Here is a 21,698-nt window from a genome sequence, read left to right as displayed (position 1 = left end):
TAGAAAGGTTGATAAATTGTATCACGATAAATAGTACAACAGGGAGAAAGGTTGATAAATAGTATCACCATAATCAACAACCGGTAGAAAGGTTGATAAATAGTATCACCATAATCAACAACAGGTAGAAAGGTTGATAAATAGTATCACCATGATCAACAACATGTAGAAAGGTTGATAAACAGTATCACCATAACAACAGGTAAAAAGGTTGATAAATAGTATCACCATAATCAACAACACATAGAAAGGTTGATACATAGTATCACCATAACAACAGGTAGAAAGGTTGATAAATAGTATCACCATAACAACAGGTAGAAAGGTTGATAAATTGTATCACCATAACAACAGGTAGAAAGGTTGATAAATAGTACCACCATAATCAACAACAGGTAGAAAGGTTGATAAATAGTATCACCATAACAACCGGTAGATAGGTTGATAAATAGTATCACCATAACAACAGGTAGAAAGGTTGATAAACAGTATCACCATAACAACAGGTAGAAAGGTTGATAAATAGTATCTCCATAATCAACAACAGGTAGAAAGGTTGATAAATAGTATCTCCATATCAACAACAGGTAGAAAGGTTGATAAATAGTATCACCATAACAACAGGTAGAAAGGTTGATAAACAGTATCACCATAATCAACAACAGGTAGAACGGTTGATATATAGTATCACCATAACAACAGGTAGAAAGGTTGATAAATAGTATCACGATAACAACAGGTAGAAAGGTTGATAAATAGAATCACCATAACAACAGGGAGAAAGGTTGATAAATAGTATCACCATAACAACAGGTAGAAAGGTTGATAAACAGTATCACCATAACAACAGGTAGAAAGGTTGATAAATAGTATCTCCATAATCAACAACAGGTAGAAAGGTTGATAAATAGTATCTCCATATCAACAACAGGTAGAAAGGTTGATAAATAGTATCACCATAACAACAGGTAGAAAGGTTGATAAACAGTATCACCATTATCAACAACAGGTAGAAAGGTTGATATATAGTATCACCATAACAACAGGTAGAAAGGTTGATAAATAGTATCACGATAACAACAGGTAGAAAGGTTGATAAATAGAATCACCATAACAACAGGGAGAAAGGTTGATAAATAGTATCACCATAACAACAGGTAGAAAGGTTGATAAATAGTATCACCATAATAAACAACAGGGAGAAAGGTTGATAAGTAGTATAACCATAATCAACAACAGGTAGAAAGGTTAATAAATAGTGTCACCATAATCAACAACAGGTAGAAAGGTTGATAAATAGTATCACCATAACAACAGGTAGAAAGGTTGATAAATAGTATCATCATAACAACAGGTAGAAAGGTTGATAAATAGTATCACCATAATCAACAACCGGTAGAAAGGTTGATAAATAGTATCATCATAACAACAGGTAGAAAGGTTGATAAATAGTATCATCATAACAACAGGTAGAAAGGTATATAAATAGTATCACCATAACAACAGGTAGAAAGGTTGATAAATAGTATCATCATAACAACAGGTAGAAAGGTTGATAAATAGTATGACCATAATCAACAACAGGTAGAAAGGTTTATGAATAGTTTCACCATAAAAACAGGTGGAAAGGTTGATAAATATTGTCACCATAATCAACAAAAGGTAGAAACTTGATAAATAGTATCACCATGATCAACAACAGGTAGAAAGGTTGATAAATAGTATCACCATAAATAGTACAACAGGGAGAAAGGTTGATAAATAGTATCACCATAATCAACAACCGGTAGAAAGGTTGATAAATAGTATCACCATAATCAACAACAGGTAGAAAGGTTGATAAATAGTATCACCATGATCAACAACATGTAGAAAGGTTGATAAACAGTATCACCATAACAACAGGTAAAAAGGTTGATAAATAGTATCACCATAATCAACAACACATAGAAAGGTTGATACATAGTATCACCATAACAACAGGTAGAAAGGTTGATAAATAGTATCACCATAACAACAGGTAGAAAGGTTGATAAATAGTATCACGATAACAACAGGTAGAAAGGTTGATAAATAGAATCACCATAACAACAGGGAGAAAGGTTGATAAATAGTATCACCATAACAACAGGTAGAAAGGTTGATAAACAGTATCACCATAACAACAGGTAGAAAGGTTGATAAATAGTATCTCCATAATCAACAACAGGTAGAAAGGTTGATAAATAGTATCTCCATATCAACAACAGGTAGAAAGGTTGATAAATAGTATCACCATAACAACAGGTAGAAAGGTTGATAAACAGTATCACCATTATCAACAACAGGTAGAAAGGTTGATATATAGTATCACCATAACAACAGGTAGAAAGGTTGATAAATAGTATCACGATAACAACAGGTAGAAAGGTTGATAAATAGAATCACCATAACAACAGGGAGAAAGGTTGATAAATAGTATCACCATAACAACAGGTAGAAAGGTTGATAAATAGTATCACCATAATAAACAACAGGGAGAAAGGTTGATAAGTAGTATAACCATAATCAACAACAGGTAGAAAGGTTAATAAATAGTGTCACCATAACAACAGGGAGAAAGGTTGATAAATAGTATCACCATAACAACAGGTAGAAAGGTTGATAAATAGTATCATCATAACAACAGGTAGAAAGGTTGATAAATAGTATCAACATAATCAACAACAGGTAGAAAGGTTGATAAATAGTATCATCATAAAAACAGGTAGAAAGGTTGATAAACAGTATCACCATAATCAACAACAGGTAGAAAGGTTTATGAATAGTTTCACCATAACAACAGGTGGAAAGGTTGATAAATATTGTCACCATAATCAACAAAAGGTAGAAACTTGATAAATAGTATCACCATGATCAACAACAGTTAGAAAGGTTGATAAATAGTATCTCCATAATCAACAACAGGTAGAAAGGTTGATAAATAGTATCTCCATATCAACAACAGGTAGAAAGGTTGATAAATAGTATCACCATAACAACAGGTAGAAAGGTTGATAAACAGTATCACCATTATCAACAACAGGTAGAAAGGTTGATATATAGTATCACCATAACAACAGGTAGAAAGGTTGATAAATAGTATCACCATAACAACAGGGAGAAAGGTTGATAAATAGTATCACCATAACAACAGGTAGAAAGGTTGATAAATAGTATCACCATAATAAACAACAGGGAGAAAGGTTGATAAGTAGTATAACCATAATCAACAACAGGTAGAAAGGTTAATAAATAGTGTCACCATAACAACAGGGAGAAAGGTTGATAAATAGTATCACCATAACAACAGGTAGAAAGGTTGATAAATAGTATCATCATAACAACAGGTAGAAAGGTTGATAAATAGTATCAACATAATCAACAACAGGTAGAAAGGTTGATAAATAGTATCATCATAAAAACAGGTAGAAAGGTTGATAAACAGTATCACCATAATCAACAACAGGTAGAAAGGTTTATGAATAGTTTCACCATAACAACAGGTGGAAAGGTTGATAAATATTGTCACCATAATCAACAAATGTTAGAAACTTGATAAATAGTATCACCATGATCAACAACAGTTAGAAAGGTTGATAAATAGTATCACCATAATCAACAACCGGTAGAAAGGTTGATAAATAGTATCACCATAAATAGTACAACAGGGAGAAAGGTTGATAAATAGTATCACCATAAATAGTACAACAGGGAGAAAGGTTGATAAATAGTATCACCATAACAACAGGTGGAAAGATTGATAAATAGAATCACCATAACAACATGTAGAAAGGTTGATAAATAGTATCACCATAACAACAGGTAGAAAGGTTGATAAATAGTATCACCATAATCAACAACAGGTAGAAAGGTTGATAAATAGTATCACCATAACAACAGGTAGAAAGGTTGATAAATAGAATCACTGTCACGTCCTGACCATATACTTAGGTTTTTTTGTATTATATTTGGTCAGGACGTGGCAGTTATGTTTGGTTATGGTATAGTGGGGTTGTGAGTGTTGGGGTAGGTTCTAGGTTAGGTATTTCTATGTGGAGTTTAGTGAGTGTATGTTTGTTTGGTTAATTGGGGTTGGGACTCTCAGTTGAAGGCAGGTGTTGTCTATCTGCCTTTGATTGAGAGTCCCATATAGTGGGGTGTGTTTGTTTGATTTTTGTGGGTAATTGTAATTTTGCACTGTGTTTCGTTTCACCTGTGAAACTGTCACCTTTCTCCTCTGAGTGTTTATTTTGTTTTGTCGTTTCCATCTAAAATAAATATGATGTGGAACAGTCAACCTGCTGCGTATTGGTCATCGAGTGATTTCGACATATCTTCCGATGAGGGAGAATACGAGGAACGTGACAGAATTACCCACCAACAACGGACCAAGCAGCAGAGGAAGGAGCAGCACAAGGAGAGGCACCAGGAGAAAGGCTATCTGGAGTCATGGACTTGGGAGGAAATCCTGGACGGGAAAGGACCATGGACTCAAGCTGGGGATTATCGCCGCCCACAGTGGGAGATCGAGGCGGCAAGAGCTGAGAGGCGCTGGTATGAGGAGAGGGAGCGCAACGGACACGGGAGGCAGCCCCACAATTTTTTTGGGGGGGGGCACACGGGGAGATTGGCGGAGTCAGGTGGTAGACCTAAGCCAACTCCCCGTGCTTACCGGAAGCAGCGTGGTACTGGTAAGACACCGTGTTATGCGATGGAGCGCACGGTGTCCCCAGTGCGCGTTCAAAGCCCGGTGCGCTACATACCAGCCCCCCGCAAGTGCCATGCGAGTGCAGGCATCGAGCCAGGGCGGATGGTGCCAGCTCAGCGCGTCTGGTCTCCAGTGCGCCTCCTCGGTCCAGGTTATCCTGCGCCGGCGTTGCGCACTGTGTCTCCAGAGCGCTGGGAGGGTCCAGTTCGCCCAATGCCTGCTCTCCGCCCGTGCCGGGCCAAAGTGGGCATTCAGCCTGGAGTGTGGGTAAAGAGTGTCCGTACCAGAACTCCAGTGCTCCCCCACAGCCCGGTTTATCCTGTGCCTCCTCCTCGGACCAGGCCTCCAGTGGGTCTCCCCATCCTGGTTCATCCTGTGCCACCTCCCAGGACCAGGCCTTCAGTGGGTCTCCCCATCCTGGTCCGTCCTGTGCCACCTCCTCGGACCAGGCCTCCAGTGGGTCTCCCCATCCTGGTTCATCCTGTGCCACCTCCCAGGACCAGGCCTTCAGTGGGTCTCCCCAGCCTGGTGAGTCCTGTGCCACCTCCCAGGACCAGGCCTTCAGTGGGTCTCCCCATCCTGGTTCATCCTGTGCCACCTCCCAGGACCAGGCCTTCAGTGGGTCTCCCCAGCCTGGTGAGTCCTGTGCCACCTCCCAGGACCAGGCCTTCAGTGGGTCTCCCCATCCTGGTTCATCCTGTGCCACCTCCCAGGACCAGGCCTTCAGTGGGTCTCCCCATCCTGGTTCATCCTGTGCCACCTCCCAGGACCAGGCCTCCAGTGGGTCTCCCCATCCTGGTCCGTCCTGTGCCACCTCCTCGGACCAGGCCTCCAGTGGGTCTCCCCATCCTGGTTCATCCTGTGCCACCTCCCAGGACCAGGCCTTCAGTGGGTCTCCCCAGCCTGGTGAGTCCTGTGCCTGTGCCCAGGGCCAGGCATCCATCATGTCTCCCCAGCCTGGTGAATCCTGGGTCAGGGCCGTCGGAGGATCCGACACCGGGGTGCGGCCCAGAGGATCCGACACCGGGGTGCGGACCAGAGTATCCGACAACCTCTTGCGACCCGGGACTGAGGGGAGCTGCCTGTGACCCAGAACCGGGTGAGTCTGGTCACAATTCTAAAATAAAGTTGATTAACTATGACTGTGATGATTCTGCCTACAACCCAGAACCGAAGGAGTCTGCTTACAGCCTGGGACCGACGGAGTCGGCCCACGAACCAGAACCAAAGAAGTCTGCCTACTGTCCTAAGCCCAACAGGTCTGTCTACGGTCTGTTGGACAGTAGGCCAGAACCGGAGCCACCTCCAATAGAGGTGGGTTGGGGAGGGGGGGTGTAGCACTGTGCCGTCGTTGACGGCAGCCACCCTCCCTTCCCTCCCTTTAGTTAGGAGGTTAATTGTGTGTTGTTTTTTTTTTGTTTTGTTTTTTTCTGTTGGTTTTGTGCATTCAGTGTATGCACCTTTAGGGGGGGTAATGTCACGTCCTGACCATATACTTAGGTTTTTTTGTATTATATTTGGTCAGGACGTGGCAGTTATGTTTGGTTATGGTATAGTGGGGTTGTGAGTGTTGGGGTAGGTTCTAGGTTAGGTATTTCTATGTGGAGTTTAGTGAGTGTATGTTTGTTTGGTTAATTGGGGTTGGGACTCTCAGTTGAAGGCAGGTGTTGTCTATCTGCCTTTGATTGAGAGTCCCATATAGTGGGGTGTGTTTGTTTGATTTTTGTGGGTAATTGTAATTTTGCACTGTGTTTCGTTTCACCTGTGAAACTGTCACCTTTCTCCTCTGAGTGTTTATTTTGTTTTGTCGTTTCCATCTAAAATAAATATGATGTGGAACAGTCAACCTGCTGCGTATTGGTCATCGAGTGATTTCGACATATCTTCCGATGAGGGAGAATACGAGGAACGTGACAATCACCATAACAACAGGGAGAAAGGTTGATAAATAGTATCTCCATAATCAACAACAGGTAGAAAGGTTGATAAATAGTATCTCCATATCAACAACAGGTAGAAAGGTTGATAAATAGTATCACCATAACAACAGGTAGAAAGGTTGATAAACAGTATCACCATAATCAACAACAGGTAGAAAGGTTGATAAATAGTATCACCATAACAACAGGTAGAAAGGTTGATAAATAGTATCACCATAACAACAACAAGTAGAAAGGTTGATAAATAGTATCACCATGATCAACAATACAGGTAGAAAGGTTGATAAATAGTATCACCATAATCAACAACAGGTAGAAAGATTGATAAATAGTATCACCATAATCAACAACAGGGAGAAAGGTTGATAAATAGTATAACCATAATCAACAACAGGTAGAAAGGTTAATAAATAGTGTCACCATAATCAACAACAGGGAGAAAGGTTGATAAATAGTATCACCATAACAACAGGTAGAAAGTTATATAAATAGTATCACCATAACAACAGGTAGAAAGGTTGATAAATAGTATCATCATAACAACAGGTAGAAAGGTTGATAAATAGTATCACCATAATCAACAACAGGTAGAAAGGTTGATAAATAGTATCACCATAATCAACAACAGGTAGAAAGGTTTATGAATAGTTTCACCATAAAAACAGGTGGAAAGGTTGATAAATATTGTCACCATAATCAACAAAAGGTAGAAACTTGATAAATAGTATCACCATGATCAACAACAGGTAGAAAGGTTGATAAATTGTATCACGATAAATAGTACAACAGGGAGAAAGGTTGATAAATAGTATCACCATAATCAACAACCGGTAGAAAGGTTGATAAATAGTATCACCATAATCAACAACAGGTAGAAAGGTTGATAAATAGTATCACCATGATCAACAACATGTAGAAAGGTTGATAAACAGTATCACCATAACAACAGGTAAAAAGGTTGATAAATAGTATCACCATAATCAACAACACATAGAAAGGTTGATACATAGTATCACCATAACAACAGGTAGAAAGGTTGATAAATAGTATCACCATAACAACAGGTAGAAAGGTTGATAAATTGTATCACCATAACAACAGGTAGAAAGGTTGATAAATAGTACCACCATAATCAACAACAGGTAGAAAGGTTGATAAATAGTATCACCATAACAACCGGTAGAAAGGTTGATAAATAGTATCACCATAACAACAGGTAGAAAGTTATATAAATAGTATCACCATAACAACAGGTAGAAAGGTTGATAAATAGTATCTCCATATCAACAACAGGTAGAAAGGTTGATAAATAGTATCACCATAACAACAGGTAGAAAGGTTGATAAACAGTATCACCATAATCAACAACAGGTAGAAAGGTTGATAAATAGTATCACCATAACAACAGGTAGAAAGGTTGATAAATAGTATCACCATAACAACAACAAGTAGAAAGGTTGATAAATAGTATCACCATGATCAACAATACAGGTAGAAAGGTTGATAAATAGTATCACCATAATCAACAACAGGTAGAAAGATTGATAAATAGTATCACCATAATCAACAACAGGGAGAAAGGTTGATAAATAGTATAACCATAATCAACAACAGGTAGAAAGGTTAATAAATAGTGTCACCATAATCAACAACAGGGAGAAAGGTTGATAAATAGTATCACCATAACAACAGGTAGAAAGTTATATAAATAGTATCACCATAACAACAGGTAGAAAGGTTGATAAATAGTATCATCATAACAACAGGTAGAAAGGTTGATAAATAGTATCACCATAATCAACAACAGTTAGAAAGGTTGATAAATAGTATCACCATAATCAACAACAGGTAGAAAGGTTTATGAATAGTTTCACCATAAAAACAGGTGGAAAGGTTGATAAATATTGTCACCATAATCAACAAAAGGTAGAAACTTGATAAATAGTATCACCATGATCAACAACAGGTAGAAAGGTTGATAAATTGTATCACGATAAATAGTACAACAGGGAGAAAGGTTGATAAATAGTATCACCATAATCAACAACCGGTAGAAAGGTTGATAAATAGTATCACCATAATCAACAACAGGTAGAAAGGTTGATAAATAGTATCACCATGATCAACAACATGTAGAAAGGTTGATAAACAGTATCACCATAACAACAGGTAAAAAGGTTGATAAATAGTATCACCATAATCAACAACACATAGAAAGGTTGATACATAGTATCACCATAACAACAGGTAGAAAGGTTGATAAATAGTATCACCATAACAACAGGTAGAAAGGTTGATAAATTGTATCACCATAACAACAGGTAGAAAGGTTGATAAATAGTACCACCATAATCAACAACAGGTAGAAAGGTTGATAAATAGTATCACCATAACAACCGGTAGAAAGGTTGATAAATAGTATCACCATAACAACAGGTAGAAAGGTTGATAAACAGTATCACCATAACAACAGGTAGAAAGGTTGATAAATAGTATCTCCATAATCAACAACAGGTAGAAAGGTTGATAAATAGTATCTCCATATCAACAACAGGTAGAAAGGTTGATAAATAGTATCACCATAACAACAGGTAGAAAGGTTGATAAACAGTATCACCATAATCAACAACAGGTAGAACGGTTGATATATAGTATCACCATAACAACAGGTAGAAAGGTTGATCAATAGTATCACGATAACAACAGGTAGAAAGGTTGATAAATAGAATCACCATAACAACAGGGAGAAAGGTTGATAAATAGTATCACCATAACAACAGGTAGAAAGGTTGATAAACAGTATCACCATAACAACAGGTAGAAAGGTTGATAAATAGTATCTCCATAATCAACAACAGGTAGAAAGGTTGATAAATAGTATCTCCATATCAACAACAGGTAGAAAGGTTGATAAATAGTATCACCATAACAACAGGTAGAAAGGTTGATAAACAGTATCACCATTATCAACAACAGGTAGAAAGGTTGATATATAGTATCACCATAACAACAGGTAGAAAGGTTGATAAATAGTATCACGATAACAACAGGTAGAAAGGTTGATAAATAGAATCACCATAACAACAGGGAGAAAGGTTGATAAATAGTATCACCATAACAACAGGTAGAAAGGTTGATAAATAGTATCACCATAATAAACAACAGGTAGAAAGGTTGATAAATAGTATCACCATAATCAACAACAGGTAGAAAGGTTGATAAATAGTATCACCATAACAACAGGTAGAAAGGTTGATAAATAGTATCATCATAACAACAGGTAGAAAGGTTGATAAATAGTATCACCATAATCAACAACCGGTAGAAAGGTTGATAAATAGTATCATCATAACAACAGGTAGAAAGGTTGATAAATAGTATCATCATAACAACAGGTAGAAAGGTATATAAATAGTATCACCATAACAACAAGTAGAAAGGTTGATAAATAGTATCATCATAACAACAGGTAGAAAGTTTGATAAATAGTATCACCATAATCAACAACAGGTAGAAAGGTTTATGAATAGTTTCACCATAAAAACAGGTGGAAAGGTTGATAAATATTGTCACCATAATCAACAAAAGGTAGAAACTTGATAAATAGTATCACCATGATCAACAACAGGTAGAAAGGTTGATAAATAGTATCACCATAAATAGTACAACAGGGAGAAAGGTTGATAAATAGTATCACCATAATCAACAACCGGTAGAAAGGTTGATAAATAGTATCACCATAATCAACAACAGGTAGAAAGGTTGATAAATAGTATCACCATGATCAACAACATGTAGAAAGGTTGATAAACAGTATCACCATAACAACAGGTAAAAAGGTTGATAAATAGTATCACCATAATCAACAACACATAGAAAGGTTGATACATAGTATCACCATAACAACAGGTAGAAAGGTTGATAAATAGTATCACCATAACAACAGGTAGAACGGTTGATAAATAGTATCACGATAACAACAGGTAGAAAGGTTGATAAATAGAATCACCATAACAACAGGGAGAAAGGTTGATAAATAGTATCACCATAACAACAGGTAGAAAGGTTGATAAACAGTATCACCATAACAACAGGTAGAAAGGTTGATAAATAGTATCTCCATAATCAACAACAGGTAGAAAGGTTGATAAATAGTATCTCCATATCAACAACAGGTAGAAAGGTTGATAAATAGTATCACCATAACAACAGGTAGAAAGGTTGATAAACAGTATCACCATTATCAACAACAGGTAGAAAGGTTGATATATAGTATCACCATAACAACAGGTAGAAAGGTTGATAAATAGTATCACGATAACAACAGGTAGAAAGGTTGATAAATAGAATCACCATAACAACAGGGAGAAAGGTTGATAAATAGTATCACCATAACAACAGGTAGAAAGGTTGATAAATAGTATCACCATAATAAACAACAGGGAGAAAGGTTGATAAGTAGTATAACCATAATCAACAACAGGTAGAAAGGTTAATAAATAGTGTCACCATAATCAACAACAGGGAGAAAGGTTGATAAATAGTATCACCATAACAACAGGTAGAAAGGTAGATAAATAGTATCACCATAACAACAGGTAGAAAGGTTGATAAATAGTATCATCATAACAACAGGTAGAATGGTTGATAAATAGTATCAACATAATCAACAACAGGTAGAAAGGTTGATAAATAGTATCATCATAAAAACAGGTAGAAAGGTTGATAAACAGTATCACCATAATCAACAACAGGTAGAAAGGTTTATGAATAGTTTCACCATAACAACAGGTGGAAAGGTTGATAAATATTGTCACCATAATCAACAAAAGGTAGAAACTTGATAAATAGTATCACCATGATCAACAACAGTTAGAAAGGTTGATAAATAGTATCACCATAATCAACAACCGGTAGAAAGGTTGATAAATAGTATCACCATAAATAGTACAACAGGGAGAAAGGTTGATAAATAGTATCACCATAACAACAGGGGCCTGTTGCACAAAACTAGGATAAGGGATTAAGCCAGGATATCTTGGTGATCCTGGCTCAATTGATCCGTAATCCGGTTGCACTAAAGATGGATAGGGGGCAGGAGGATATGTTATGGTATAAATTACCATGGAGATTTATTCTGTGGAGCTAGCCTGCTCCAGACCAGGCTAAATTCCAGGATCTATTTAATCTCATCCCTAATGTCAGTCAGCAGTCACCACAAATGGAAACCAATAGTTATTTCACTGCTCACTATACATTGTTATCACATAACTAGACCCACTGTCATTATTTAAACGTTTGTGATCATTAATTTCAATGATTTTGGATAAAAAATAATTTTTAGATTATGTTGCTATCATTAGATAATTTACAGTTTCCCATAGACTATAAGGCTATATATAAAATGATAGAATATTAGGGCCACAGAGGGGAAAAAAACACAAGTAATAATATTGTAACCGGTTGTTTTAAAGGAGGACAGTTGTTAAAATGACAGATGTGGGGCATTTCGTGAAATTGTACTTCAGTATGGTTTCATAAACAAAGACATGCTGATGTGCCAGAATATTAAGTATCACATTGTCATAAGTATCAAAACTGTAAAAACAATATGTAGCTTTTCTGCAGAAAGAACCAGCCTCATAAATTTATGACTTTATCCTTTTTCTTCAGTGTGGCCCTAGTACTCTGTCATATAAACAAATACACATTCCATATGAATATAAAAACACAATGTGTAACATTATGTTCCTTTATTGAATAAGGACAAAACAAAGCAGGTAAACCATCAGCTCCTTTCGAAACTGAAGTCACAGTGACTACAAGATGGAAAGCACAGAATCCAAGCATATTATACAAAATGATACATACACATTCAAAGGTCTGTATATAACACACCCTGCATGTCTGCACACTAAAATAAATGCAGGACAAATCCATACACATCAACTGAACAGACAAATGAATGGATGCAGTAGCCTCCCTGCAGCCTTGTATTACACACAGTATACCGCACAAACATCATAAGAGGCCAAATTCGTAAAAAAACGAACCCCAAAAAAACCCAATTCCTCTGCCACCGCAGGACATATTTAACCAAAATTGAAAGCACACATACTAACTAAAATAATTCAACACATATTGGTCCCTCAGCAGCCGACCACTGTCGTCATCAGGGAAGATTGCCGGATTGTCCCAGTCCATGGCTGGTGGCACTCTGGGGGCCCTCTCCTTCCTCAGGCAGGCCACATTGTGGAGGACAGCACAAGCCACAGTAATATCACATGCCCTAACAGGGCTGACCCTTAATTTGTGAAGGCAGTGAAAGCGTGCCTTCAGGAGGCCAAAGGTCATTTCAACTCTGGCCCTGGTCCTGGCATGGGCATGGTTGTAGGCCTGCTGTGCTTCCTGGGGGTCTGTGAAAGGTGTCAGGAGAAAAGGCTGGCAGCCATACCCCCTGTCTCCCAGCAGCACACCAGAGAATTCACCTGTCAACACAAAATCTCATCATTACTACCTCATAAACACAGTGATATTCTTGACACAGCCATGATGGTTATAAATAGGGGTTGTGTGGCTTACCTTGTGATAGGCACTGATAGATTTCAGAGGCCCGAAAGATTCTGGAGTCATGGACTGAGCCAGGCCATTTTGCCACAACATTGCTGATCACACAGTCAGCATTGCAGACCATCTGAAATCATAAGATGAGGAATATTACACCAATCAATGCACATCACTGGCAATGCAGAGTGTTCGTCAATGGACAATATCAAAAAGTTATGTTCACCTGAACATTAATGCTGTGAAAGGATTTCCTATTCACAAAATCGGCCTCATGGGCACCTGAGGGGGCTTTTATCCTTATGTGTGTGCAGTCCACTGCACCAATGACATTGGGGAAACCTGTCACACAAAGTAATGAGTATCCTACTATGTGTTAACAGTTGTCCTGTAATTTGTAGATCCTCTTACCTGCAATCCTATAGAACTCCTCTTTGATGTCACAGAGTCTTCTGTGGCCAGGGAAGGAGATGAAGACATCTGCTAATGCTTTGATAGCCAGACACACACTCCTTATTGTGCGGCAAATTGTGGCCTTGTTCAGCTGTTCTGCATCCCCCACTGAGTACAGGAAGGCTCCACTAGAAAAAAAGCGCAAGGCCACACAAACCATTTGCTCCACACTCAGTGCATGGCTCCGTGCAGTGCGGTGCTTAATCCTGGGACCCAGTAGTCTGCATAGATACCTGATGCCATCTGCAGAAAACCTGTATCTTTCATATAGATGGTCATCAGGGAAGGCCAGTGGGTCCAACCGGTCCCTGAAGACCCTTTCTCGCCTGAAGGCTCTCCTCAGCACAAGTGCTTCTTCATCCACCACATCTCGCACGAATGGGCATGCCATTGTCAGAGCAGAAAGGAACACACAATTTTGGGCCTTCATATAGGCTAGTGGCCACACCTGGTGCTGGGGGGGTGGGCAAAAGAGGGCGATGCCTTATAACGATGACTTGGTTGTACTGATTGCTGGGAAAATAAAAAAAACCTTAGAAAGATGCCACCGTCCTGTGTGCTCACAATAAGAGCTCATATGTCATGGCTCACTTGACTTTACGAGAATATACCTAATTTTTATTTTGAGTTGTGTCATCTTCTTGGAGCTGGGGGAGGAAAGAAAAATAATGATTAATACATTTGTGTTACAGTTAGCATACAGTGTACATTGAAGGCATATCTCACCTCCCTCTCAAGTTTTTTTATTTCAAGGTCCAGTTTCCTAATTGTCCTCTTTTTTATTTCGGACTCCAGTGCAAGATTTTCCATCTTTTTCTTCTTGTACTGAATGTCTATGTCTGCCAGTTCTATTTGGCGCCGGAGGTGGTTGCCATACAACTTTCTGATAGCTTGTGAGCTCTGTGAACACAATACAATTAGCGCAGCTGGAATTTGGCAGGATGTGGTGTCCTTTTATTAATACGCACTATGTTGCCAGGCTGGTTTTCCCACTGTATAGCATCTGGGTCCTGTAAAAGAAATTAGATTTTTTGATTTTGATGAGGACTCCTCACCATTGTAGAGTAAATAGTACTTTCACAGTCTTAACATGATACCTCATGCCTTCTGGAATCCAGAGAGATGGTCTCCTCCTCATCATCGTCTCCATCATGTGCTGTTGCTGCTGCACTGGGGCCTTCACCCTATCACATTTAATCGGATTCATATTGAAGCTAGTAGACAAGACATGCCAGGCCTACAGTATGCCTTTGATGGAGTACTCACTGGATCAGCATCGTCTGGTGCTTGTGCTGGTGGCTCTAACAGGAACACAGTGCTGCCAGACACTGCAAGGCAATAGGTAAACCAAAGTCAGACAGTCCAAATTGATTCAATATGAATGTGGTTGTATCCCATGTAGAGATGGAAGGACATACCTTGAATGAAGCGGGTGGCATCTTGGGAGGAACCTATGCTCGTCTCTTTCCCCCCAGGGATCCCCTCTAAGACGGGCCTGCCTTTATTTAGCTCCAAGGCCATGTCCTCTGCTGGGGTAAGGTCAGCCTTTGGTGACCCACCACCCGTGCCTTGTCTGTGGGTATTCTTTTTCACTGCTAAAACAGTACAGACAATGTGTGAGCAGGCACCTTCTGGGTACAATATATGCTTGTGCTTTGTTAAATATTAGTCAGGGACCATACCATTCTGCAGAATGTTCTTGTATTTGATTTTGACCTGCTGCCATGTCCGTTTTGGCCCGTTCATGTTTAATCTACACACACACACACACACACACATTTAATGGAGTCACACTGCAAAAAATTACTTGGTATTTTTGTCTTGTTTTCAGTAAAAATATCAAAAAATCTATCATAGCTTTATACAGTGTGATGGAGTTACTTTACACAATTTCACTCATATCTGCAGTGCATTTCAATTAAAAATTTAACCGTTTCATAATTACAGTACAACTGCATTTTTGGAGATGTGAATTAAATATTTGAATTGTAATTGTGATGTTTAAGCGGAGCGGTGACTGTGTAATTGTGCACTACTTACGCATTCAGGCGGTCTGCAATACTTTGCCACGCTTTTTCTCTTTGCTTTATCACTGTGGCGGTGTTGCCTTTCTTCTTAATTATATATTTTACCTCCTCGTATGCCTCCATGAGGATTTGTGCTTCCGACGGGGAAAAGTACGCGGCTCTAGTTGCCATGGTAAATCAGTTAATCTGTGATCTGTGGCGGGGTCTATTTGAGTGAGCCGTGAGCGCGCACCTATCCAGGATTGGTTTCACCTGGCTTAATGAATCCGTGTCTGCTCATCCTGGCTTGGTCTTTGTGCAACCAATTAAGCCTGGACGCACATGTTTTGGCTTCATTGAGCTCAGCTGAGTCATTTATCCCGGATGTCTTAATTCTACTTTTGTGCAACAGGCCCCTGGTGGAAAGATTGATAAATAGAATCACCATAACAACATGTAGAAAGGTTGATAAATAGTATCACCATAACAACAGGTAGAAAGGTTGATAAATAGTATCACCATAATCAACAACAGGTAGAAAGGTTGATAAATAGTATCACCATAACAACAGGTAGAAAGGTTGATAAATAGAATCACCATAACAACAGGGAGAAAGGTTGATAAATAGTATCTCCATAATCAACAACAGGTAGAAAGGTTGATAAATAGTATCTCCATATCAACAACAGGTAGAAAGGTTGATAAATAGTATCACCATAACAACAGGTAGAAAGGTTGATAAACAGTATCACCATAATCAACAACAGGTAGAAAGGTTGATAAATAGTATCACCATAACAACAGGTAGAAAGGTTGATAAATAGTATCACCATAACAACAACAAGTAGAAAGGTTGATAAATAGTATCACCATGATCAACAATACAGGTAGAAAGGTTGATAAATAGTATCACCATAATCAACAACAGGTAGAAAGATTGATAAATAGTATCACCATAATCAACAACAGGGAGAAAGGTTGATAAATAGTATAACCATAATCAACAACAGGTAGAAAGGTTAATAAATAGTGTCACCATAATCAACAACAGGGAGAAAGGTTGATAAATAGTATAACCATAATCAACAACAGGTAGAAAGGTTAATAAATAGTGTCACCATAATCAACAACAGGGAGAAAGGTTGATAAATAGTATCACCATAACAACAGGTAGAAAGTTATATAAATAGTATCACCATAACAACAGGTAGAAAGGTTGATAAATAGTATCATCATAACAACAGGTAGAAAGGTTGATAAATAGTATCACCATAACAACAGGTAGAAAGGTTGATAAATAGTATCACCATAATCAACAACAGGTAGAAACTTGATAAATAGTATCACCATGATCAACAACAGGTAGAAAGGTTGATAAATTGTATCACGATAAATAGTACAACAGGGAGAAAGGTTGATAAATAGTATCACCATAATCAACAACCGGTAGAAAGGTTGATAAATAGTATCACCATAATCAACAACAGGTAGAAAGGTTGATAAATAGTGTCACCATGATCAACAACATGTAGAAAGGTTGATAAACAGTATCACCATAACAACAGGTAAAAAGGTTGATAAATAGTATCACCATAATCAACAACACATAGAAAGGTTGATACATAGTATCACCATAACAACAGGTAGAAAGGTTGATAAATAGTATCACCATAACAACAGGTAGAAAGGTTGATAAATTGTATCACCATAACAACAGGTAGAAAGGTTGATAAATAGTACCACCATAATCAACAACAGGTAGAAAGGTTGATAAATAGTATCACCATAACAACCGGTAGAAAGGTTGATAAATAGTATCACCATAACAACAGGTAGAAAGGTTGATAAACAGTATCACCATAACAACAGGTAGAAAGGTTGATAAATAGTATCTCCATAATCAACAACAGGTAGAAAGGTTGATAAATAGTATCTCCATATCAACAACAGGTAGAAAGGTTGATAAATAGTATCACCATAACAACAGGTAGAAAGGTTGATAAACAGTATCACCATAATCAACAACAGGTAGAACGGTTGATATATAGTATCACCATAACAACAGGTAGAAAGGTTTATAAATAGTATCACGATAACAACAGGTAGAAAGGTTGATAAATAGAATCACCATAACAACAGGGAGAAAGGTTGATAAATAGTATCACCATAACAACAGGTAGAAAGGTTGATAAACAGTATCACCATAACAACAGGTAGAAAGGTTGATAAATAGTATCTCCATAATCAACAACAGGTAGAAAGGTTGATAAATAGTATCTCCATATCAACAACAGGTAGAAAGGTTGATAAATAGTATCACCATAACAACAGGTAGAAAGGTTGATAAACAGTATCACCATTATCAACAACAGGTAGAAAGGTTGATATATAGTATCACCATAACAACAGGTAGAAAGGTTGATAAATAGTATCACGATAACAACAGGTAGAAAGGTTGATAAATAGAATCACCATAACAACAGGGAGAAAGGTTGATAAATAGTATCACCATAACAACAGGTAGAAAGGTTGATAAATAGTATCACCATAATAAACAACAGGGAGAAAGGTTGATAAGTAGTATAACCATAATCAACAACAGGTAGAAAGGTTGATAAATAGTATCACCATAATCAACAACAGGTAGAAAGGTTGATAAATAGTATCACCATAACAACAGGTAGAAAGGTTGATAAATAGTATCATCATAACAACAGGTAGAAAGGTTGATAAATAGTATCACCATAATCAACAACCGGTAGAAAGGTTGATAAATAGTATCATCATAACAACAGGTAGAAAGGTTGATAAATAGTATCATCATAACAACAGGTAGAAAGGTATATAAATAGTATCACCATAACAACAGGTAGAAAGGTTGATAAATAGTATCATCATAACAACAGGTAGAAAGGTTGATAAATAGTATCACCATAATCAACAACAGGTAGAAAGGTTTATGAATAGTTTCACCATAAAAACAGGTGGAAAGGTTGATAAATATTGTCACCATAATCAACAAAAGGTAGAAACTTGATAAATAGTATCACCATGATCAACAACAGGTAGAAAGGTTGATAAATAGTATCACCATAAATAGTACAACAGGGAGAAAGGTTGATAAATAGTATCACCATAATCAACAACCGGTAGAAAGGTTGATAAATAGTATCACCATAATCAACAACAGGTAGAAAGGTTGATAAATAGTATCACCATGATCAACAACATGTAGAAAGGTTGATAAACAGTATCACCATAACAACAGGTAAAAAGGTTGATAAATAGTATCACCATAATCAACAACACATAGAAAGGTTGATACATAGTATCACCATAACAACAGGTAGAAAGGTTGATAAATAGTATCACCATAACAACAGGTAGAAAGGTTGATAAATAGTATCACGATAACAACAGGTAGAAAGGTTGATAAATAGAATCACCATAACAACAGGGAGAAAGGTTGATAAATAGTATCACCATAACAACAGGTAGAAAGGTTGATAAACAGTATCACAATAACAACAGGTAGAAAGGTTGATAAATAGTATCTCCATAATCAACAACAGGTAGAAAGGTTGATAAATAGTATCTCCATATCAACAACAGGTAGAAAGGTTGATAAATAGTATCACCATAACAACAGGTAGAAAGGTTGATAAACAGTATCACCATTATCAACAACAGGTAGAAAGGTTGATATATAGTATCACCATAACAACAGGTAGAAAGGTTGATAAATAGTATCACGATAACAACAGGTAGAAAGGTTGATAAATAGAATCACCATAACAACAGGGAGAAAGATTGATAAATAGTATCACCATAACAACAGGTAGAAAGGTTGATAAATAGTATCACCATAATAAACAACAGGGAGAAAGGTTGATAAGTAGTATAACCATAATCAACAACAGGTAGAAAGGTTGATAAATAGTATCACCATAACAACAGGTAGAAAGGTAGATAAATAGTATCACCATAACAACAGGTAGAAAGGTTGATAAATAGTATCATCATAACAACAGGTAGAAAGGTTGATAAATAGTATCAACATAATCAACAACAGGTAGAAAGGTTGATAAATAGTATCATCATAAAAACAGGTAGAAAGGTTGATAAATATTGTCACCATAATCAACAAAAGGTAGAAACTTGATAAATAGTATCACCATGATCAACAACAGTTAGAAAGGTTGATAAATAGTATCACCATAATCAACAACCGGTAGAAAGGTTGATAAATAGTATCACCATAAATAGTACAACAGGGAGAAAGGTTGATAAATAGTATCACCATAAATAGTACAACAGGGAGAAAGGTTGATAAATAGTATCACCATAACAACAGGTGGAAAGATTGATAAATAGAATCACCATAACAACATGTAGAAAGGTTGATAAATAGTATCACCATAACAACAGGTAGAAAGGTTGATAAATAGCATCTCCATAATCAACAACAGGTAGAAAGGTTGATAAATAGTATCTCCATAATCAACAACCGGTAGAAAGGTTGATAAACAGTATCACCATAATCAACAACAGGTAGAAAGGTTGATATATAGTATCACCATAACAACAGGTAGAAAGGTTGATAAATAGTCTCACCATGAATACAGGTAGAAAGGTTGATAAATAGCATCACCATAATAGGTAGAAAGGTTGATAAATAGTATCACCATAATCAACAACAGGTAGAAAGATTGATAAATAGTATCACCATAATCAACTACATGTAGAAAGGTTGAAAAATAGTATCACCATAATAGGTAGAAAGGTTGATAAATAGTATCACCATAATCAACAACAGGTAGAAAGATTGATAAATAGTATCACAATAATCAACAACATTTAGAAAGGTTGAAAAATAGTATCACCATAACAACAGGTAAAAAGGTTGATAAATAGTATCACCATAATCAACAACACATAGAAAGGTTGATACATAGTATCACCATAACAACAGGTAGAAAGGTTGATAAATAGTATCACCATAACAACAGGTAGAAAGGTTGATAAATAGTATCACCATAATCAAGAACAGGTAGAAAGGTTGATAAATAGTATCACGATAACAACAGGTAGAAAGGTTGATAAATAGAATCACCATAACAACAGGGAGAAAGGTTGATAAATAGTATCTCCATAATCAACAACAGGTAGAAAGGTTGATAAATAGTATCTCCATATCAACAACAGGTAGAAAGGTTGATAAATAGTATCACCATAACAACAGGTAGAAAAGTTGATAAACAGTATCACCATAATCAACAACACATAGAAAGGTTGATACATAGTATCACCATAACAACAGGTAGAAAGGTTGATAAATAGTATCACCATAACAACAGGTAGAAAGGTTCATAAATAGTATCACCATAACAACAGGTAGAAAGGTTGATAAACAGTATCTCCATATCAACAACAGGTAGAAAGGTTGATAAATAGTATCTCCATAATCAACAACAGATAGAAAGGTTGATAAATAGTATCTCCATATCAACAACAGGTAGAAAGGTTGATAAATAGTATCACCATAACAACAGGTAGAAAGGTTGATAAACAGTTTCACCATAATCAACAACAGGTAGAAAGGTTGATAAATAGTATCACCATAACAACAGGTAGAAAGGTTGATAAATAGTATCACCATAACAACAGGTAGAAAGGTTGATAAATAGTATCACGATAACAACAGGTAGAAAGGTTGATAAATAGAATCACCATAACAACAGGGAGAAAGGTTGATAAATAGTATCTCCATAATCAACAACAGGTAGAAAGGTTGATAAATAGTATCTCCATATCAACAACAGGTAGAAAGGTTGATAAATAGTATCACCATAACAACAGGTAGAAAGGTTGATAAACAGTATCACCATAATCAACAACAGGTAGAAAGGTTGATAAATAGTATCACCATAACAACAGGTAGAAAGGTTGATAAATAGTATCACCATAACAACAACAAGTAGAAAGGTTGATAAATAGTATCACCAT

The sequence above is a fragment of the Salmo salar genome, chromosome 20, assembly GCF_965601325.2.
Source record: "Salmo salar chromosome 20, fSalSal1, whole genome shotgun sequence".
NCBI classification, from domain to species: Eukaryota; Metazoa; Chordata; class Actinopteri; order Salmoniformes; family Salmonidae; genus Salmo; species Salmo salar.
The sequence above is the reverse complement of the archived record's forward strand: the minus strand, read 5'-3'. Positions refer to the sequence as shown.